The 23,514-nt window shown below is 44.1% G+C and overlaps 1 long non-coding RNA gene across 1 annotated transcript; it reads left to right on the top strand.

Moving 5' to 3' along the window:
* Positions 1–8,716: 8,716 nt before the first annotated feature.
* On the top strand, positions 8,717–21,732 carry LOC143268131 (uncharacterized). The gene is made up of 4 exons (XR_013043763.1): positions 8,717–8,778; positions 9,059–9,222; positions 11,596–11,795; positions 21,063–21,732. It is a non-coding gene; the product is annotated as an uncharacterized LOC143268131 (long non-coding RNA).
* The last annotated feature ends 1,782 nt before the right edge of the window (positions 21,733–23,514 follow it).

The raw sequence follows: 23,514 nt of genomic DNA, 5'->3' as shown, positions 1-23,514 counted from the left end.
TGGAGATCCTTTGCACACTCCAGCAGGTCATAGATGGGGCAGGTGTTAGGGTGGGCCAACCCAAGGTCTAGGATGTGGGTCTGGGTGGTAGCTAAGCCAGTCAGTCTGGGCCACTAGGACTGTCTGTCCCCTCAGGCTCGAGGCAGGGCCAGCTCTCCTAGGCGCAGGCCACCAAGGCCAGTTTTCCCAAGCCTGTGGTAAGGGATGGAGCCATTTCTTCTGAGTGTGGGGGGAGTGGGGGTCAGCTCTCCTGTGGGGGGATGGGTCCAGCATTCCTGCTGCAGTGTCCAGCAAGGGGCAGGACCAGCTATCCTGGGGCCAATGAGTGGCAGGGCCGGCTCAGCATGGGCCTTGGATTTCAACACACATGGTTCCTATGGCCCCCTATGGTAACAGGAGCCATGGACATCAGCCCTGACTTCTATTGGGCCATGGACCCAGACATGGGCCACAACAATAGCCAAGGCCCAGAAGACACCATGGCCCCACACAGCTGAGCAGGCCCTCAGACACACCAGTATGGCCATAGGTTTTGGCTTAGACCCTGGGTATCTATATGGCCTTTGGTAGTACCATCAACCACTATGCCCCATGGACATCAACACAGACCCTGGCTGTGGCAGAGCCATGGACCCAGATATGGTCCTCATCAGCAGCTCAGGATTAGATGTCACCTTGGCCCCAGGTGGCAGCATAAGCCACTTAGATCAGCATGGCCCCCAGGGCAGCAAGGCCTTTGGACAACAACCTGACCCCAGGTGGCGGCCCAGAACCCTAGCATTGGCATTGGCTCCAATGGTATCAGTCGCCACCACCGTGAACACAGACCCTGGCTGCAGTAGGACCATGGACCCAGACGTGGCCCTCAGCAGCAATCCTGGCCCAGATGACATCATGGCCTCAGGTGGCAGCAGGGGCCCCTCAGAATGGTGTGGGCCTTGTGGCAACATGGCCCTCAGGTGCCAACCTGACCACCTTGGGTGTCAGGCCTGGTCCAGATGACACCATGTCCCAATGGCAGCATACCTCTTGAACACCAACATGGCCGGCCACAGGATGTGGCTTAGACCCCGGGAGTCTGTGTGGCCTTTGGTAGGAATCATCCCTTTTTTGAGAGAGGCTGTCTACTGGTCATCTTTACAGCAATTCTGGTGATTAAAAAAGTCCCCATTTCCTTACAACATCCACTATTGGTGATAGGTCACATAGTACACTGAGCCAGGGGCACTCTTAAGCAAGGAGCACGTTACATAAGCCATTGCATTTAATCTTTACGACGGTATTAGGAGGTAAATGGTATTTGCCTTTTTTTTTAGCAAGTGAGGAAATGGACCTGTACCAAGTTTGAGTAACTTGTCAAGGACCATGCAAGAATAGGGCCCAGTTTGATCTGATCCAGTTTGATTCAAGCATGCTAGAATGATCATTCAGTGGCTTCAAAGTGTTGCAAATGTTTCTGTTTCGGGGATGGTCAACCCAGTGGCTTGGTTTGGAACCAAGACTTCCTTTTCTTCTTCCTCAGCCAGACACCTTGGTGACCAGTGTTTTTTTTCAGTCGGCTGTGGTTAGACTGCATTTTGTGAAGTCTGGAAAATGGCAGTTTGGGGAAGCAAGACTGACCTAGCGTACTGTCAATAGCAGCCCCTTTCTTGGTTTCTAGTACATCGCCTTTCTAATTGCACAGCCAGACTCAATTAACTTTGATAATTTTCATCTATAAAATTGAAACAATATTAGCAACCTTGCAATGTTGCTGGGGGAAATGAGGGATATTGTATGAAAAGTACCTCATTCAATGCTGACACCTGATAGTATTTGTCAAATATGAATTCCCTTCTGCTTCCTTTCCTATCAATGCATGGGATGCTGTATCTGCCTTCAGAGTTGGCAATGTGTCTAAGAGAATTCAGTGTGCCATGGGTTGACATGCAGACTTCATATAACTTTGGAAGGATTGTGAGACCACCAACATTAGCACACTAACAGCTTTCCTACTTAACATAAGGATGTTCGGATCTCTATATTATCTCCCACCCCTAACAAAGAAATGTCATGATGACACACCCGCAGAAATATGAGACTCAAGAGTTTGGGTTCTGTCCGTTCATTTGGAGTCATCTGGAATTAAAGTGCTGTTCTGGAATGGGTCATTTTTATCTTGGGATAAATGTCTTCTTTGGCAAACTCAAGCCACTGGCCTCCAGGTGGAGCTGCGTGAGAGAAAGAGATTGGAGAGTGAGGGGGATAAAATAGCTTGGTGTCCCCAGAGAAACAGCCAGGGGAAGACACGATGGAACCCCCAAATGGTGCATGATCCTAGAGGATTTGCCTGGAAGAGAAGTGGCATGAGAACTCATTCAGCCAGTCTGATTCCACAGGAATCTGCAGAGATTACCAATGTGCTCGGCCAGCCCAGGGTAGGACGCTAAAGAAATGAGAAGTACTCCCCGAGGAGCTGACAGTCTGGGAGCCCCTGCTCCCTGACACAAGGATGAACAGAGGAGACGCCGTGCCACTCAGAGATGAAACTGAGATGCAGGCGAGGACGTGGTTTCGAAGGTCAGGGAGAAGCTATTAGCTTCGTGTGTGCTGCTACATCCCAGGCGCTGAATCAGATGAGTCAAAGAAGTGATCTCATTCAATTTAAGCCTAAAAACAGACCTTTGGCATGAGCCTGTTTTGACGGTGAGGAAATTGAAGCACACAGATTAAATACTCTGCCCGGGATCCCACAGCTAGTGAGCTTCAGGATTCATAGCTGAATGTGACCAAATGCAACTCCAAACTCTCCGAAGGCACAGAGTCTCTTGCTAGCTGCATGACTCAGCCCTTCTAACCGTATCTCAGTCTCCCTATGTGACAAATGGACGTCATAACACGGCACATGGGTATACTACATTGTTTGCGGCTGACACTTTGCTTATACCTTCCATCAAGCAATCTGCCCCTCGCTTTAGTCCTGGTACCTAAGCAGCAACTCTATATTTAAATGGAGGATGCTCAGAGCAGGGTGGGCATGTGACCCAAGGGAGGGAGGAGTGTAGCAGAGAGTGAGAGATCCTATTGCAGTATCAGCTTCGTCTGCCCCCGGCATAACCCCAGTGAGCCTGCATTATAACCTTATAGTAACCCCTCACCCCGTTCCGCCTTGTTTTCTTGGGCTAAATTGAGTTTCTGTTACCTGCGACCAACAAATCCCTAAACAGAACAAATGTGTTCCCTACTTTGAGGAATCCATGAGATAAGGTAAATTACAAAGGGCAAGGTTGATGAGACCATAGCTATTTTATCTCAGTGAGTAAAATAGCAATTTGGTTTTTATAATTGGGTTCCAAGGTTTTCAGTTCATGGAATGTCTCATTACATCCAAAGGAGGACACGCATAAATTTCCCTTCTCTGTGTCCTGCCAGGAATAATCAACATGGTTGATAGTCATGTCAAAATCAAGTCTTAGAGCCATCAGGTTCTCTGCATTTGGGACACGTCGAGTGGCTCCAAGTCTGGTCATCTGGTAACCACTTTAAATTGGGTTTTCACTGAGCCAGACAGTACCTTTCAAAATCTCCTCTAGGGACTCTGATAGTCTGGCTGAGTGAGAGACAGACACTCTGGCTGAGTGAGCGGCTGGCTGGTCACGCTGCTATCTCTACCTGTGTGATAATGGTTCTGAGTGAGGTCTGACTGAGGATACTTCCTATTTGATTTGGTTCAGTTGCGTCGCTGCTCTGTGTCACTCAAGACCACCAAAGCAACGGCCCAAGCATCCCAACATGGCAGGAGAGACACCACGGCTTCTTCAGAATGGAAATGCAAGCAGACCTGACGCTGGGTCATCCGGTATCATGGATGCTCTTTAAAACGCTCTTTGGAAGTTTGGAAGTTTATTTATGTGCTTGTGGGTTGGGGCTGTGGCACTGTATGTGTGTAGAGGTCAGACAACAACTTGCTCTTATGGGTCCTGGGGATTGAACTCAGGTCCTCAGGCTCGGCCGCAATGATTTTATCCACCGAGCCATCTCACTAGCCCTTATCATGGATACTGTGCCTCTGGGTTGATGATTCCATCCCGAGTTTATGGAGAAGGCCAGAACAACACACTTTCTGCTGGTATTTTATCTGTCACCCAACAGGGGGCATATTGTTTTATTTATCACGGACCTCAGGGTGCCAACTCTCTCTTTGTCTCTTAATCACTTCGGTATCTCCAGGGTAAAGATGGAGGCGTTTTCACCTGGCTCTGTCCCTGGACCACGCCCACATTTTCCTGGGATGGCATGGCACCTTGCATTCTCTGCTTCACTGAGGCAGTAGCAGCAGAGTATTTCTGTAAGTGAGGGCTTCTTTGCCTGTGGCTGCTTTATTACTTAATGTAGACCATGTAAATTACCCATCAGACGGTTGTCTGTGGGAAACTCACTCTGAATCCTGACGACGCAGACGGGTGGTCTGTCTCCTCACTCTCTCCTCTGCTTTTACTTTCTTGACTTCACCTTTTAGGATCAATTATGAGTATTTTTTTAAATGTTTTTTTTGGGGGGATTATTCTTAGAGATCTGTCCTCTAAGACACTGCACACTAGTGCTTACCTCTGTAGGGAGAATTTCAGAAGGTCTGGGGGCAAGGATCGAGTGCCATAGAGACACCATTGGTGGCCTTTAAGCCAAGTGATTTCTCAGATGAAAATGCTGATTCTGGCTTCGTGCGTTGTGTCCTGCAATTACTGGAGGCATTGGAAAATGCTCTCACATCGTCTCATACTGTGGATTCTACTGGAGACATCAGATGAAAGTCTTTAGAATAGCTTTCCTCATGGTATGTGGGGGTAGAAACACTTTTCTGCTTGCCTGTTCTGTGTGCTAGATCAGGTTGTGGGACTCAGTGGTTTAGAGCACTGGATGCTGTTGCAGAGGACCTGGGTTCGATTCCCAGCACCTCCAGGGCAGCTCACAACCATCTGTAACTTCAGTTCCAGGGGACCTGACACCCTTTTATGTCTTCCGCAAGTACCAGGCCCACACTCAATGTAGAGATACACATGCAGAAAAAACATTGATATAATAAAACATAATTAGAAAATTAATCAGGTTGGGTTTACCCCATCAGTTACAGACATATGATACCTGGATGGGTTAACCTAGGACTAGATAAATAAATGTCCACCACAACCATGAATAAAAAATACTTCAAGTATGAAACAATGCCAGGCATTAAGCCTACCTCTTACCACCCTATGAGGTCATAATAAAACTCAGATTTATCAAGCTCTCATTATATACAAATACTGTTTCCAGCTCCATCCAATCCTCTTATGGTTTGGTTGTGAAAAGTCCTTTCATACGTCCATATGTGCAAACACTCAGCCTAGCTGGTGGCCCCCATGGAGGGGTCGTAGAGGCCTTAGGCTGTGGACTCGCTGCAAGAACTAGGTTGCTAGGAACAGGGATATGAAGGTGGATATCTGCTGGTTCCAGTTGGGCTCTCTGCTTTCTGATTCTCTGAGATGCTAGCAAGCCACACCACAAGGTGCGTGACCACAGAAGTGCAGAAGGAGCAGCCTCCGCCACCCTGGTCATAGTGGATTCAAAATAAAACCTCTAAGTTAGTTCTGTTGGGTTTTTAACCATAGAGATGAGGACACTACTAATACAGGCATGGACCTAGTGAACTCACCCGAGAGACGGTGTGCCTATAAGTTTTTGACAGATATAAGGAAAGTGAAGCCCTCAGAAAGATTAGGGAACTCTCCCAAGGTCACACTGCTAGCAACTGGTGAAGATGGGATTCAAACTCAGTGGTCTCATCTCAGATCCATGCAGTAAACCTCAACCTCAGCATGGACGGGTGTGGACCGCAAGGAACACATGATAGATGCTGGGGTGTGAAACCCCAGTCCCCTCTGTGATTAAAGAAATAATTGCGGCTTCCATGGGGCTGGAACTGCTCTGTGTCAGATCTGTTGCCCCTCACTGTGGATGTCACACTGTTTTTGCCAGGGGCAGCCTACGCCAGAACGATGGATGCTTGTGCACCCTGCTTGGTACATGGGGATTATTCTCTACCACAGTTCATGAAATTTCTCATGTTTCTCTTTAAATGCAGCTCTTTTCCGTTGATTTCTATGGTGACTAGCTCCCCCAACACATTCTGCAAAATACCTGCTTCTAATTGCCAAGAAATACCTCTCTCTGGGTTTGTTTACATGACACTTGGACTCTGTCTGCTTAGAACTCTGCCCTGTGCGCCCTGTATGCATTTCTCTCCTCTATTAGTATTCTCAGCTACGTTAGGGCTGTGAAAAGAGCCATATTTCCCTGCCTTTGCTAGAAAGAAACATTTTAATATTGGGATCTCAGCTGGAATGTGAAAGTCCTGTGGGTACCTCTATGATATAATTAAATCTCCCCTGTAATGGTAGTTCTGGGGTATTCTGATTTGTTCTAAGACCCCTATACCCAATATGAAGTGTGTAACCCAGGAAATAAGAATCTGACCTCTCACACGGAGGTAGAGAGGAATGAACTTGGATCAAACAGACCTCCAATGTACATCCCAATTCCAACATGTGCTGTGTGGCATTATGTGTGTGTGTGTGTGTGTGTGTGTGTGTGTGTGTGTGTGTGTGTGTGTGTGAAAAGGACATATATATGATATATATATTGGGCACATGCATGCGTGTGCGCACACACACATATGCATGTATAAAATCTTTCTGAGCTTTCCTCATCCATAAATTTTAATAATATAATACCTCATAGAACTCTTTGTGTGTGGTATATGCTTACTTGTTCATGTGGATGTGTGGATGTATGCATGCAAGTGTGCATGCACATGTGAGCATGTGGAGGTCAGGGGCCAATCAGGTGTGTATCAGGCTTTTTCTTTTGGGCTATCAACCAGCTCCCAAATCATGACACAGAGATTTAATATTAGTTATGAATGCTTGGCTTTATCTTAGTTTTTATTTTCTGCTAGCTCTTTTAACTTCACCTGTTTTTCTTTATTTACCTTTTGCCTCAGGGCTTTTTAGCTTTCTTCCTTTGTGTATCTTACTTTTACTGCTTCTCAAGTCTGGCTGGCTGGCCCGGAGTCTGTCCCTCTCTTCCTCCTTGTTCTCTTGTGTTCTTTTCTCCTTCTTCAGATTCCTCCTCCTATTTATTCTCTCTGCCTGCCAGCCCTGCCTATCCCTCTCCTGCCTAGCTATTGGCCCTTCAGCACTTTTTAGACCCATCAGGTGCCTTAGGCAGGCAAGGGCAAACAAATAAACAAATGTAACACACAGTTACACAGGTAAGATAATGTTCCACAGCATAGACAAATGTACTTAGTTAAATATTCCAAATCATTTCCCTTTTTGTCTAAATGAAACTTAGTAAGTTTAACTTTAACATGGTAAGACTAATACAATAAGAACTGTTAACAAGTAAGGGTTGCATTCACAATGTCCAGTCCATTTGTATTTGGCAAATTAAGAGAAAATACTCCATTATTAATCCTACCTTGGTGAGTTCAAAGTTTTGTACCTAACTTATTTTCCATCACAACTAAGGGAAAATATAATTATTTAGTCTTCAACTTCATCAAAGACCCCAGGATATAATATTGCCTGAGTAAACAGATACTGCAATGCAAGCCACTTCCAAAACTGTCAAAATGGCAAAGACATCTGGCTTCCTGGACAGTCACCCATGATTGTACCTCTGCAATGTTGGGACATCCAGTCTTTGCCTGTAGGCCTAGAACATCTGGTAGACTTTTCCATGAAGCAGGAACTTTGAAGGCCTGTCCTATCTTGTCTTGGTCACGTTCGACAGTTCTTTTTCCTTTGTGTCCTGCCTGTCCCATTTGTACAGCATACTGTCAGCAGTCAAGGCAAGAGCTTTTTCTTGCCCTAATGGTTAGTTTTGCCACAGTGAAAGCAAACTCCATATGGAGGTTCTTCGATGCCCACCATCTTCTCTAAAGTAAATTGATGCTGCCAGGAACAGATGTGTCTCACTGTCATGAAAAGCCCCATGTTAACAAAACATTTTAAATGCCATATTCTGTAGGTCTCTGAAGCATTTGAAGAACATCTTTCTATCTAATGTTTAACCTTGAAAACACACCTAATATCACTATAAGTTTGATTTTTTTATAGATGACTAACTACTAACATTTCTTAATTATACATTACATTTTAAAATGAGTTGCATAAGCACAATACTCCAACCAAGAGTAGAAACATACATTCAATATAACAAAAATAACTTTAAATTTGTATCAATATACCAAAATCCATACCAATATAAAATATTTGAGGTTAATAGCTGTTTTTTAAATCCTATATTCCTATATCCCCCCCTAAATGATGACAAATATCCATAACCCACCTAATGACAAAAACCACCCACCCCACCTCTTAAGAATATAGGTGTTGTGTTTTCTAGACTGCTTCTTGTTGTCTGTGAGTTCAGGAATCTCTAGGGAACCTGAGAAAATTGAGATAATAGTCAAGTTCTGGGAGAACTAGCTATCCTGTTGGAAATGTGCTATATCATTAGGTCAATTTTACTCTTTTTCTTGGGATACCTTTCTCTGGATGATTCATCCTTCTTTAGATGTCTCATTTATTCAATGGTCTTCAGAGTTCTTAGTTGAATGCTTTCATTCTCTTAGAAAGACAAAAACAAAACCCTGCCCTAACCCTAACTTTGGGGAGTTCCTAGAACCTTCTGAGGCCCTAGAACCTTCTGAGGGTAGGAAACAACGGCAGGCGTGATGCGCTCCATCTGGACTGGGTACAGCAGTGCTTTTCTCTTCTTTCACTGAACTCCTATCCTGCCAAGATTCAGCTTTTATACTTAATCCCTCAGGTTCTTACTTTCCTCATTTTAAAAATGAGAGATGTATAGCCGGGTGGTGGTGGCACACGCCTTTAATCCCAGCACTCGGGAGGCAGAGCCAGGCGGATCTCTGTGAGTTCGAGGCCAGCCTGGGCTACCAAGTGAGCTCCAGGAAAGGCGCAAAGCTACACAGAGAAACCCTGTCTCGAAAAACCAAAAAAAAAAAAAAAATGAGAGATGTGAGTCGGGAGGATGGCTGTTAGTTCAAGGCCAGCCTGGGCTGTACAGCAAGACCCTGTTTCAAAAATAAACAAAAGAAGAGGAGGAGGAAGAGGAACAAGAGGAGGAGGAGGAGATTGTGGCAGCCAAGTCTTCTAACTGTGCTTGCTTATGCATGTGGTAAGTGCTTTCCTTGTGCGGTCTCGTGCTGTTTCCTTAACAATCCTTTGAATTACTCACATTTTACAGATAATAAAACCGAGGCTTGGGAGCACTGAGAAAATGGCTCAAGGTTATTTAACTGGCGGTAGGCTAGAAAGAGAAGATTTTAAACGCTGAGACTGTACAACCTATCAGTGCTCTGAACCTCGGGATTGAGAGCCCTAGCTAACTGATCCTTGGGAAAGCTCAACAATTCCTGCCAATGGTCTCGAACACGCATACCATATACCAGTTGGTGGCAAGGTGGTGAATGTGTCCTTGCCTGGTAGGTTTCATAGCAGGACACAGATCCAGGACAGTTATTTAAACAGAATGTAGGTGGATGACAAATTTTGATTTTCTTACTAATGGATTAGATGGCTCACCATGGGCAGGCATTATCCATGTCTGTATCTGTTGCTAGAGTTTTCCGCCTTGCCCACAGTCAGGACAAATCTTTGTCACCCGCCAGTCCCACAGCCGCTCAGACCCAACCAAGTAAACACAGAGACTTATATTGCTTACAAACTGTATGGCCGTGGCAGGCTTCCTGCTAACTGTCCTTATCTTGCTAACTGTGCTTTTATCTTAAATTAATCCATTTCCATACATCTATACCTTGCCATGTGGCTGGTGGCTTACTGGCGTCTTCACATGCTGCTGGTCATGGCGGCGGCTGCAGCGTCTCCTTCTGCCTTTCTGTCCTTTTATTTCTCCTCTCTGTTAGTCCCGCCTATCTTTCCTGCCTAGCCACGGCCAATCAGGTTTTATTTATTAACCAATCAGAGCAACTTGACATACAGACCATCCCCCAGCACAGCCAAGTGCAGACCATCTCAAACACCTGCACTCAGGCCCATGGTCCTAATCATCCTCTATACGGACCTGCTGGGTAACGCCACAAAGAACCCAAGAAGGGCTCCCACAGGACAAACAGAACATCCCACAGCATGTATCCTTCCTGTGGGTATCAGAGCATCTGTCCATACCCTCGTCCCATTTTCTAGTCCCTTAACTCTAACAATCTGGGTCTAGAGACCCGCTCACCAAGGCTGTTGGGACTGTGCCTTCAAGAGTAAGCATGCTTTGAGGAAGTACTTCCAGTATCTCTCAGAGAGGCTTTAAGCCTCGAAATTATGACCCTTTGGTGTCATCAGAGGGAAGGAAAAGCCATTCAAAATACTTTGAAGTCTACAGTGATACCCTGCCCAGCTGGGCACCTGGACCTGACTGAGGGCAGTGAGGGACTGAGGAAGTGCTGGAGTCAGGAGGGCTGTGTGCATTCTGATGGCATGGCACCAACTACTGCAGGAACCCAGCACACCTCAGCGCGTTTATCAGGAACAGCACAGGGGAGAGGAATTAGTTGGTTTGGGTGGGAGGTGTCTACAGGCAGTTTCCAGCCATACACATCCAGGAAGAGGAAGCTGCAGTTGCTAGCTTTTGCACACAGTCCTCAAACCTTTGGAAGCACCTGTGCTTGGACCAGAGTCTGCCCTGAAGAAGCCTTTGCCAATTTCCCATAGGCTGGAGGCCTTAATTTTTGACATTCACTCAGGACGCCATCCACTCCTTTTACGTTTCCTCAGCTCCCACAGCCTATCAGATGTTTATACTAATTTGCATACGTGAGTATATGGGTGTTTACATGTGCTACGCCCACATTTGACTGCACTTAGATGTTCTGTTTCTTAGAGCTGTTGATCTCAATTGCAATTTCCCGTAGTAGCTGTACTCAGCTTTTCCACATACATTACCTGAAACACAAGGTACTGATTCTATGTGATTTTATTGGAGTATCTCCCAGGAATTCACAATTGCCTTCATAATTACTTGTTGGTGGAATCTGATATCCACTTCTCTGAGATTTATAGCCTTTTTTCTTCTCCTTCGTCAGGTATTTTGGATGATTGTTTAACAATATTACAGATACACTTGAGTACTTTAGTGATGGCAATGTGCTATTTTCTTTAACATATTAAGTGAAAATTTAGCAATCAACTGTGCTTCAGATCAATTGAATTTTAATCTCACTTTTTAACCTCAACAAACACTAGAAAAGCTGAAAGATTCTGAGTGGCAGCCAACACCTTTCATCAGAGAAACTCAAACTTCTTCCTAAACATTAACCAACCCCACTGCATTGTAGCCCAGATGTAAGCTGAATTTTCCTTTGAAAGAAAGAGGAAAAAAAATCCAACAATATAAGCAAGTGGGTGGCAGATGTACAAGGCAGAGGAAAACGAAAACGTAAAGACGCAGACTTGGGTTCCTAAGTACCAAGGGCATCAACTCCTTTTCAATGAAATGCTATTCTCAGCTCCTGATCCCCTTTCTTGTTCTCCCACATAGGGCTGTTGATCAAATCGCCTTTTCTACAAGCTCGACTCCTTGGCACTAACAGAGACATTTGCTTCTTATTTTTATCACCATCAGTCATGAGGAGGCTGTGGTCTACAGGAAAGCCTTCCAAGACCGCAGAGAAGTTGGGAGTGTTTCCAGGGCCCTGCCTCCTACATCTGGTCCCGGGGAACGAAAAGACAGCAAACCAGGTGGAGTCTCTTTGAAGTCGTGGGATCTAGGGAATGAGTGTGTGAATGAAATTCCCCAGATGGGCACTTTTCCTTCACATTGAGACTTCTAGAAGGCTCAGGAACTGATGAGAACTTCAGTGGTTATCAATAATTTAGAATGTTGCAAATCCAGAGCCAAGTTATCTGGGGCTGTATTTTACTCTCTTGATGGCCATGTATCTACTCTGTCCTTTGTACCTGACCTGACGGCTTTGTGACCCACAGGTACATCATTTGGAAGGTTCAGAGGATTAGTTTCCCAACCAACCAAAAAGCTAAGAATACTATCCGGTAGCATCTGAGGCCTGTAGTAAAGGTTTTCCAGTTCAACTTGCCTATATAATGTTCCTGCCGACATATTTACAAAGTGTCTTGGTTTATGACTACTTTGCTCTGTTACTATAAACATGTCCTTACACTGCTTCTACATTGGAACTTGGAATTTGGGGTGACCTAAATCTATGATCCCAGGCTGTGGTCATTCTCGTTTGGCTTCAGAATAAACTGCCCCTTAGTCCCCGTATGATGAGAGTTCTGCTTTTGAATTACGGGTATGGCAGCGTTCAGGCATGGTTTTCATAAAGCTTGGAGTTGTGCCTTCCAGTCACGTGAGGAACCAAAGGAAGTCTGATGCAGATAGGGCTGGGATGCAGGCACACGTGATCTCTCCCTGTCCCTGCCATTATTCCTTGGCTTTCTGAGTCACTTCCCCTCAAAAGAGAGCTCAATTGCTGCATGTGGCTTGTGCTTAGTTATCCTGATGTCGGGACGGCGAAGGTGGACATACAAGCTGGGACTTAGTTGCTAGCCACTGTAATCTACTTGGCAAGCTCTAGGCCAACGAGAGACACTGTCCCAGAAAATAAGGTAGGTCCTAAGGAGGAGCACCTGAGCTTGTCTTCTGGCCTCCATGAACGTGTGCAGCTCTGTACATTCACTCACGCAGGCACACACAGACACAGACACGGACACACAGACGCGCACGCACGCACGCACGCACGCACGCACGCACGCACGCACGCACGCACGCACGCACGCACGCACGCGGTGGGGAGTAAAGACAAAGAGAGAGACTCAGTTGCTAAACTTGCAACATCCATTCTCCTGAAGCCCTCTGACTCGCCCAGACAACAGCGCCCCACAAAACAGATGTCAGTTGGCCGTTCCTGGAAATTTGGAGGGATCTCGGGCTGGTTTATTGCTGCAACCCCCTAGACTGATCAAACTCGGCTTCCTGCTGTCTGTCGTGAGTTCCACAACTACTGGAGTCAATATTTTGAGTATGATTTCTTTACTAGTAGTGTATTTTGCATCTGGTCTAAGACTATCACCACAGGCGTCCTAGCTGTTGGTATTGTTCTCAGTGTCCTTGAAACAAGAGCAGAGCCGCCCGGAAGTAGACTTACCCTGCACGAGGGGAATACAAACACCTTTCATTTAAAGATATTTTCATAACCATCATCTCAAGTTTGGATTCCCTCCTTTATTTGCTCATTTATTCGCTCACTCAGCCAAGAGACTTCTAGGGTCTCTTTGGGGATGGAAGGATAATTAAAATGAGATGCCTGGTTTCCAGGCGCTGACAGTGTGGCAGGGCGAAGGAGACAGGCAAACAGATGTGGAGATCTTGAGTGCGGGGCTGGGCTTCTCCCTCACATCCCTTCATTTACCTGTGAGCAAAGGAGGCAGCCAGGGAGACCTTCTCAAGGTCACACAGAATAGAAGGGAAATTTCCAGACCTCTCGTTATTAAGCCACTGAGGTTTTAGCCATTCTGCTTCTCTGCTTCTTCTGTTCTTTAAATGAGAAGTTCTCCAAAGTGTAGCTCCAAACCCAGCAACATTGGCATCATTTCCGAACTTGTTAGACATGCAAATTTCCAGGCTCCACCTCGGTAATGCAGAACTGAAAATTTAAGGGTGGAACCTAGGGTTGTTGTTGCTTTTTTTTTTTTTCAAAAGGCTTCCAACAGTGAAATTTGGATGCTCACTAAAGTTTGAAACCATTGTTATCAGGGCTTCCAAAACTTCCATGTGCACAGGAGAAGCACTTGGGACCTTATTAAAATGCAGATTTAGAGTCAGTAGTTCTGAGGAGAGTTTTCTGATTTGCATTTCTAACAAGCTCCCTGGCTATGCCCGTGCTTCTGGTCTCTGAGACCTTACTTAAAGGGTAAAAATATACAGGGAGTTAATGTTAGTGGAGAGCACTGTTTAAGCTCCGCTGATGAGTAATGCTGAGATGTCAAGTGAACTCAATAAAATTGCTGCCTGTCATCTGAGAGCTTAAAAACCAGCACAGATAACACTCAGGTAGATAAAAATTTAAAGCTGTGAAAGCCATCAACTACTGAATGAGTGTGTGTGTGTGTGTGTGTGTGTGTGTGTGTGTGTGTGTGTGTAAAGGCATGCACACATACACATGCACAGAGTACAGACAACATTACAGAGTTGCAGCTTTCTTATTCAGATACCTAATTTGCAGGGATTGCATATTTAAGACCCAGGTGAAGGTCAATAATATTTCTCTATGGTCCCATATATATATATATATATATATATATATATATATATATATATACATATATATATATATATGTCTATCATGTTCACTGATCGATTCATAGATTACTCCATCAAATCACTACTTACAGTCATTTGGTTTTATCTTAGACAAAGTTCTAGCACAAGCGCTTTAAAGACAGACCAGAGCAACTACATAGGACAGACGAGGGTCAGATGCCATAGACAAGCACTCAGGCAGAAAGCAGTCCAGGATGGCTAGAGTGACCCTAGAGGCACATCGGGGGAAACTCCTAATGGTCAAGAGAATAGAGTCTCTGGCCTGGGTCAATCACCAAACTTGTCAATCACCTAGCATGTCAATTACCTAGCCAGTGGGTTATCTATAGGAAGGCAGGTTCACCTCCAGTCGTTCTAAAGAGATAGGAAGAACAATTTGTACATTTTCTTCCCAGAATTCCCACCCCCTAGTTCAATGTCTTCCAGAGCATGGGTATAAAACCCCATAAACACTTAAGGAAAAATGTCACTTTCTCTCTTCTTCTGTTATATTTCTAAGCATGCTTTCAATAACGCTTTGGATTTCCCTGGCGCTTCGTCCATCAAACATGGATGTAAGAGAAGTTATAGGTGGTCCTAAAGGTTAATTTTATGTCAACATGGGCCATGTTGCAACTGATATTTGATCAAATGTTTTTCTGGGTATGCACAGTAACTAATTTAATATCACTGCGACAAAATAGCCAGGAGAGGCCACCTAGGGAAGTGAGTTTATTTTGGCTGATACTTTAGAAGTTTCGGTCCATGGTTGCTTGTCCCCACAGCTGTTGAGAAGAACATAATGACAGGGAGAGAAGCCGCTTAGCCCATGGTGGAGAGAGCAGAGGACAAGCAAGGCAAGAGCTAGGAACAAAATCTACCCTTGAAAACCTCACCTTCAGCAACTTGCTTCATCCAGTTAGGCCCCACTGTTTGAAGTTCCACCACTTCCCAACAGTCCATTAAAATATAAACCCATCACTGGATTATTTCTGGTGCATAGAAGACCAAACCTTCAACCTGACTCTTTGGGAGACATTTCAGATTCACACCAAAACCACATGTCTGTGAGGATTTTTTTTTTTTTTGATAATCTTAACATTTCAATTGCTAGACTCTGCCCTTTGTGTATTGGTGGTGGTGGTGGTGGGGGGGGGTGTTGCCATCTAATCCTTTGAGGACCGGAATAGTACAAAAAGGCTAAGAGAGAATTCCTTCTGCCCGATTGCTTGATCTGAGACACCAGTCTTTCATTGTTTTCAGACTACAGTACGCACCATCCGCTCTCCAGATTCTCACACCTTCTGACTTGGACTGGAATGCACCATTGGCAATGCTGGATGGCAGATCCTGGGACTCCTCAGCCTTTATAATTGAATGAAATGATCCATTTCAAATTTGCCTGTGTGACTTGGAGGAATGGAGCTAGAATTGACCTGGGTGTCCCCTCCCTGAGTGTAGCTTTCCCTGTATCTGAAGATGCTATGCAAGCTGCCAAGGGAGAGAAGCACTAAACAGTCCTCACCAGCTGAAAAGCCTGTGAGCCACAACACTAGTATGGCAAGGAAGTCCCAAGGGTGCAACAGAGGCACTTATATCTTGAGGGTAACCAACAGCTGACTTATGGGCTGCACAATGGTAGGGAACTCATGCCTGGTACTATAAACCTAGCCAACTACTCATAGTTGGTGAGTTCATAGACCCTAGAGGAAGCCTACTACTGTCACTTTCCTAAAGTATTATTTTAACTCAATAAATACTTATCTTTATGCTCACAGATGAACGCAGCTCTTACCCTTCATCAAAGGAATTCCTTTTTATGGCAGACACACCATTACAGAAAGCCATAACTGGTCAAACTCCAGAAGACAATTAACCACAAGGTGCCCAACCCCAAATGATAAATCTATAACACAACCTCTACATTTAAGGCTCAAGGAACATCATAGAAGAGGAGGAGCCAGAGGAAGAGTCCATCTGCTGTGAGATAGCGTCTCCTATATATGCCAGGGAATCTGCATCCAGGAAATCTCCAAATATGGTCTCCTAAAAAGAGACCTGCATAATGACAACACAAATTGACATTTCAATATGAACTGGGAAAATCTCATCACACCCTGGCCTTGAATTAAGAGCTATAGGCAATTATGGGCTTCGAAGAGAAAGTCTTCTCCAGGGATAAGTTCCTGATAGGTTATTGAGTCCCAAGTCTCAGCCTTAAATACATGCACACATGAGCAAAACCAAGTAGACTCAAAAGATTGTTTTCTATATATGTGTGTGTGTATGCACAGATGTGCATCATAATTAAAGAATTAATGAGTTTGAGAGGGAGTCAGGGAGGAACAGGAAAAGAGCTGGCTGGACAGAAGAGAGGAAGGGGTGGAAATCATATAAATATAGTACTTACATATGAAATTATCAGAAAAAATTCAAGTGTGTGTTGTTGTTCTTGTTTTGTCTCTCTGGGACGGCCCTGGCTAGGTAGGTGGGAGGTGAAATAGTTGTCGGAGGAGTGCATTTGGATGGGAAATATTCCAGACAAGTCTACTGTCTCTGAGTCTCTGCATTGGTTAAAAGGATGCATGGTTCATAATCTAGTTATAGCTGTGAGCAATAAAACACAACAAGTCACGCCTCAAGTAGGGAATGAGTTCACTAGTTTTCTGCCACAGAGGATCAAAGCTAGGTAGGCCCTTACACTGAGTAAGCCAGGCATGTGGCTAAGGCCCAGAGCCTTTGCATCTCACTCATTCATCATCCTGCACTTAAGAGTTCCTTAACACTGTGAAAGTTCTGCCACACTTCCAAATGCTAAGTTTGAGTCCTAGACAAGATAAAACAAGATTAAGAAGTTAAGGCACTTGGTAGACAAGTTCTCTGTAAAATAAGAAAGTTTTCCTAGACATATTCTATAATTCTATTTTTAAACATGGTTTATAGCCATTCTTGGTTATGTGGAAATTCTTTTTTTAAAGTTTTTGTTTTACTATATGTTTTGAAATGGGGTTTCATGTAGCCCACACTGACCCTGAGCTTAATACATGGCAGAAAATGACCTTGAACTCAAGATTCTCCTGCCTCCACCACATAACTGCTAGGATCACAGGATCAACCCCAGGGCTCCATGCATGCTCGGCAGGTATTCTATCAAATGAGCTGCATCCCTGCCAGTGAAAGCTATTTTAAATTGAACAGCTTGACCTTGAATAAACTGATAAGGAAGAATGGGGGAGAGTGGGTCAATATTGGGTAGACAAACTATTGAGTGGGCATTTCACAATGTGCATCGTTTTTCCTGTGTTTGCCATGTATTTAATTTTAAAATTGCTTATTTTTGAGATTGTAATTTAATTACAATGTTTCTGCCTTTCCTTTCTTCCCTCCAAACCCTCTCATATACACCTCTCTGCTCCCCTTCAAGTTCGTGACCTCTTTTTTTAAAATCAGTTGTTATTGCATACACATATGTATTTGCATATACATATATTCCTAAAAATAACCCATTGAGTCCATATAATGTTACTTGTATGTGTTTTTGGGGGGTTGTTTGGCACTGTACAACCAATCAGTGTGCTCTTCTCTGGGAAGGACAACCTCCCCTGCTCTCAGTTTTATTATGTTGTCTGTGGTTCTTTGTGTAGCTTTGAGATCTCATGATCCATTTGGGCATGTTATTGGTATCATCCTTGTTCAACTCATGTCTAGGTGGTCATGTTGGTAAGACTTTATGAGTGGGAATAGCTCCTGATGTCATTGGGAGACACGGTCTCATAGAAAAAAATAGCTTTACAGATGCCAGAAGATGCCATGGAAGCTTCCAATGGAGGGAGGCAATCAACAGTCCTACCCAGCTGTGACACCTATGAACCACACCAATGACCAGCATGACACAACAAACCTATGGTCTCAGTAGTGGCACACATACCTTGGTAGCAAAAAAACAGCTCTCTACTTGTACTTAAAAATTGCCCAACCAGGGGGACACCATGCCTGGTACTGAAAACCTGGCTAACTACTCAGTGAAATTGTAGTTTACTGAAGAGAATCTACAACTAATTATAAACACAATGTGTACCTTCAAGGTAGTCATTGAGGAGGTGCCTTTGAATGGTGTGAGGAAGAGAGAGATCGAGGATGAGAGATCATTGAGGAACTCCAAAGAAGTTTGGAAGCAGGAGTAAAGAGTTTTTACTAGATTAGATGGTAACCATTATATGTCTTTAAGGAAGGGTAGAATTGCCCAATTCAGATTAATGCTCTATCTTTGAGGTCTGAAACATGCCACTCTGCCTGACCCTCAGTACCCCCAGACTCTTGGAGGGAGCAAGAGCAGTGCTGAGTGACAAATGGTACAAATTTATTTGACCTTTCCTTATTAGTAGACCCAGTTGCCTCTCAATTCAGTTTAATTTGAGAGAGATGGTCGGCGAGGTCTCTGGGCAATTGAAAAATCTATTATGGAGGTGACCCTTTTGATACAGCATTACTTTAACCACCCTTCAAGGGAAATGGGAGCATCTTCCCAGCTTTTGCAGCAGCCTCGGCTTGTAGCAGTGAAATCTATAATACTCCATAAAACAAATGGCCGTGTTAGCTCAGAAGCTGGTGTGACACAAAGAAAAGCTTCATAAAAAAAAATCATTTGCACCAGCCAGAAGGATAAGACTTTAGCGGATGCAGACACTGAACTACTTCAAGACCCTGTATCATCAGAGGATGTTTAAATTATCTTGAAAAGACAAATCATGAAGACTGTCATGAAGACTGGCTTCCCTATGTTGCAAAGAAAAATGCTCCAGAAAACGGAGGTAAAACAAGTTTTCTTGTACACCATGTTGGCATTGTGCTTTATTCTGATCCAATATCTAGAAGTCCTTTGGAGTCATGGACCTTTTATCTGAATCCCAAGACATCTCTCTTGTCGCTGTGTGTTTTTGTGAACACTGCCTTCTCTACCTGCCAGTATTATGAACAGCCCAATTTTGTTCTATCCTTGCTGGGTATAAAGGAGACAGGCTTCTTTCACGGCCATCTTGGCAACAATGCCAGGATTTGTTCCTCTCCGACTTGATATTTGTATGTTTGGAACAAGAGGGAAAAAAAATGATGAACGAAATCTGGAAAGGAGGTGAAGAACATGTTGCTGGAACGTGGACCTGGGAGCTGTCGAATCAAGCTGCCAGCTTCGAGAAGTTTCTAATTAGGAAATCAGAGCAGGGTCATTTCTGGCTGCGTGACTCTGGTTCTAAATAGCATTTGCAAAGAGATCGTGATTGAGCTTGGAAACACAAACACGTCGGCTTTGCAGAATAAAGGCCGAACTACATTTTGGTTAGAGAATTAAAATGATTTTATGGGAGGTGCTCTGGGAGAGTTGGAGGGCTATTTGAATAATATCATATGCATTTCTGAAACAAGTTGGCTGGGCTTGATTCCCTTAGAAGAGCAGGGGCTGAGAAATTCAAGACTTAAGTTTTTTTTCATGGGGTCCCTAAAAGGACACAGGATTAAGGCATGGGGCTGAGGGGCACATATATGAAATTCTGTCTAGATACTGGAAGAAGGCATTGGGGAGATGCTTCAGTGGATAAAGTACTTTCTAGAAAGCATGGGAACTGAGCTGGAGTTGAGATCCCCAGATCCCATGTAAAAAGCAAGGCAGCATAGTGGTTGACTACCCAGCACTTGGGAGACAGAGAAAAGGGATCCCTGGGTTAAGCATGGTACCTAGACTAGTAGAAATGGCCAGCTCTGGAATCAACGAGAGCTCCTGCCTCATAAATAAAGCAGAAAGTGATTGCAGCGGACACCTGTCACATATGGTCTCCAAACACATACACTCACACATGCATATATATACATATATGCATGCACAGCACATATATGCCAAATAAAGGTACTGGAAAGAGAGGTGCCATTACAATAAAAGTTATGCCATTTGCAAGAAAATGAATGGGACTTGAAACAATGCTATTAAGCAAATCAAGCCAGTCTTAGAGTGACAAATATTGTCATTTGTGGAACCCTAGATTTTAAATACAATCTTAAAATTATGTATGTATATATGACATGAGAGTAGAAGTAAAATTGTCTAGGGGACAAATGACTAAGGAGGAGGAAAGGGGAAAAGAGGAGTGAGATGCCATGGGGAGAAATGCTGTGGGACGGTCTGTATGTCAAATTGCTCTGATTGGTCAATAAATAAAACACTGATTGGCCAGTGGCCAGGCAGGAAGTAGGTGGGACAAGGAGAGAGGAGAATTCTGGGAAGCAGAAGGCTGAGTCGGAGAGACACTGCAGCCGCCGCCATGACCAGCAGCATGTGAAGATGCTGGTAAGCCACCAGCCACGTGGCAAGGTATAGATTTATAGAAATGGATTAATTTAAGCTATAAGCACAGTTAGCAAGAAGCCTGCCACGGCCATACAGTTTGTAAGCAATATAAGTCTCTGTGTTTACTTGGTTGGGTCTGAGCGGCTGTGGGACTGGCGGGTGACAAAGATTTGTCCTGACTGTGGGCAAGGCAGAAAACTCTAGCTACAGAGAAATATGCTCGACATACAATATATACTTGTACAAAAGTGAAGAAAATTAAATTTAAAAAACAATAGATCTGTAAATATCAGAAGCTTAAAACATAGTTATGTCACTAATGTCCCTGGAATATTTCTTTTGTCTGCAGACAGCCGGGGACAGAAGTTCCTCAAGCTCTTCCAGTTCATTCTCGCTTATAAATATTCATGCCGTGCTCTCCCTGCCTCCCCCGTGGACTCCTTACAGATTCCTCAACTTCCAAGGAGAGTACCAGTCGAGCTGCGGAATTTCTCACGAGGTTCAGGTTCAGCCTCAGACATCCCAAAGCCATTTGAAAACACCAAAGACTTTTCAGTCAAGATAAAAGGTTGTAAGTGTCTGTGTGTTCAAGCTTATATTTCACGTGAGAAGATTAGCTTTCACTCTGCCAGCTCTCCCGGCTGTTACAAGCTGTCCTGGTTTTGTGTGTTTTGTGCTTCACACAGTGAGGAAATGGATCTGTTGGTTCCACAGATGTTTCCCCGCCCCCTTTCTAAGTCTATCAGTTACTGGCTAAGGCCTGATCTGTTACTGAGTCCAAGTCAGCAAAATCCCTCCGGCCACCGTCAGCTTGCACACTTGAAAATATATATTATGAGACCTGGTCAGCACCGCGGTGGACACTGGCTTGCAGTGTGGGAATTTAGACCCGAGTCACACACAGTGCATTTTACCGTCTCAAGACATCCACACGACAGACACATGATTTGACCATGCATCCTTTGTGCTGAGTTCTCACACCCTGAATATTTGTTCATAAAAATTTAGAGTCACATACAGTCAATTGTCTTCCTTTTTTATTTGGATATGAGTGTGGTGGCTCATTTTCCATGTCTACTTGATTGGTTTGTGGGGTGCACAGATACCTCGTAAAACACTATTTTTGGATGTGTCTGAGAGTAACCTTTGAATCAGTCAGTAGACTGAGTAAAGAGGGGCGGCACTTATCACTCTGCATCCTGCAACCGATAGGGGGCCAGAAGGGATCTAATGGTAGAGGGAGCACCAACTGCCAGTTTTCTGGAGCTGGGTGGTTAGTCTTCTGTTTGGAGGACAGCAGAGATTCAGCACCCACACCCGCTTCCCGCCTTCAGGCTCAACTCTCTGATTCTCTCGCTTGCAGATGGTGCGTTATGGGGCTTCCCAGCCCTCATGACCGCACACGGGAGTTTTCAGGAATGAAATAATCTTTAAAAGGTAACCTCTCATTCTGAGTGCCTCTCTCTCCTACCTTCTCTCTCTCTCTCTCTCTCTCTCTCTCTCTCTCTCTCTCTCTCTCTCTCTCTCTCTCTCTCTCTCTCTGGTTAATGAAATATTTTTGTGGACCAAGTCAATGAAAAAACAGGGCTTATATCTTTACCTGTGGCTATGGCCTCACTTTAAAAAAAAGTCTTAAAAATTATATAGGTAAATTAAATACTTAGCTGAAAACATCTTTTATTTTGTTCTGACATTTTTACTTCAGAGATACTTTTTTTTCATTTATGATTCAGCTTTAATGGGGTATTTAGCACTAACATTTCAGTCCCCCAGTAACTGTGGTGCTGTCAAATATATAGAAATTTCCTAAAAAAATTACCAGGTGAGCTCCTTATTTAAAATGAACACTTAACTGAACTCATTGTGAAATAAAATTTCTGCTCTCTTTAACTCTCCCACTCAAGAGAAACAATTTGTTTTGTTTACGGTGCTTTCTTAAGTAGGAAAACATTTCAAAGGGGACATTCTGTGAACTCGACCATAGACATCACTCCATTACAAAAGGGAGCATCTGGCTAAGTCATACATGGCAGGATTGTGTCAGGAACATTGGGAGGTGAGCATCCAGACTTTACCTTCTCTATTAGACAAGGTTCTCTAGAAAGACGCAATTGCTAGGATGTCTGTAGCCATCTCTGGCCATCTCTCTATTAATCTACCTGTATTCCAGCCTATTGCCTATCAAGAGATTTATGTTAATGAATTGGAATTGGCTTGAATGATTATGGAGAACAGCAACTCCAAAGTCTGCACTGTGGACTGGAGACCCGGGCCAACCTGCAGTTTAATTCCAAAGCTGTTGCTGGCAGAATTCCTTTTACCCAGGAGACGTTGCTATTTCTTTCTAGTCAAATCTTCACTAATTGGCTGAAAATCACCCACATTATGGAGACTAATCTCCGTTACTCAGAGTTGACTGATTTACAAGTACATCTTTGGGGGCTGGTGCAGAGATGGCTCAGCAGTTCAGAACCTATATTGCTCTTGCAAGAGGACCAGAGTTCAGTTCTCAGCACCCAGTTGAGCATCTCACATCTACCTGTAATGGCAGCTCCAGGGATCTGTCACCTTCTTCTGTACTCTTCAGGTACTTGCACTCACATACACACCCATGGACACCCATGAACACCCATGGACACACACGGACACACATATACAGATGTAATTTAAAGACAATGAAAATAAATCTTCAAAAATAAAATGATAAAAGTTCATCTTTTCTGTTAAGAAGAAAACCCCTTCCATGAGCTATCTAGGAAGACATCTGACCAAACATCTGGGCTCTATTATCTAATTTCTAG

This window comes from Peromyscus maniculatus, chromosome 12 (assembly GCF_049852395.1).
Source record: "Peromyscus maniculatus bairdii isolate BWxNUB_F1_BW_parent chromosome 12, HU_Pman_BW_mat_3.1, whole genome shotgun sequence".
In the NCBI taxonomy this organism is placed as follows: domain Eukaryota; kingdom Metazoa; phylum Chordata; class Mammalia; order Rodentia; family Cricetidae; genus Peromyscus; species Peromyscus maniculatus.
This window is presented reverse-complemented; position numbering and strand designations above follow the sequence as displayed.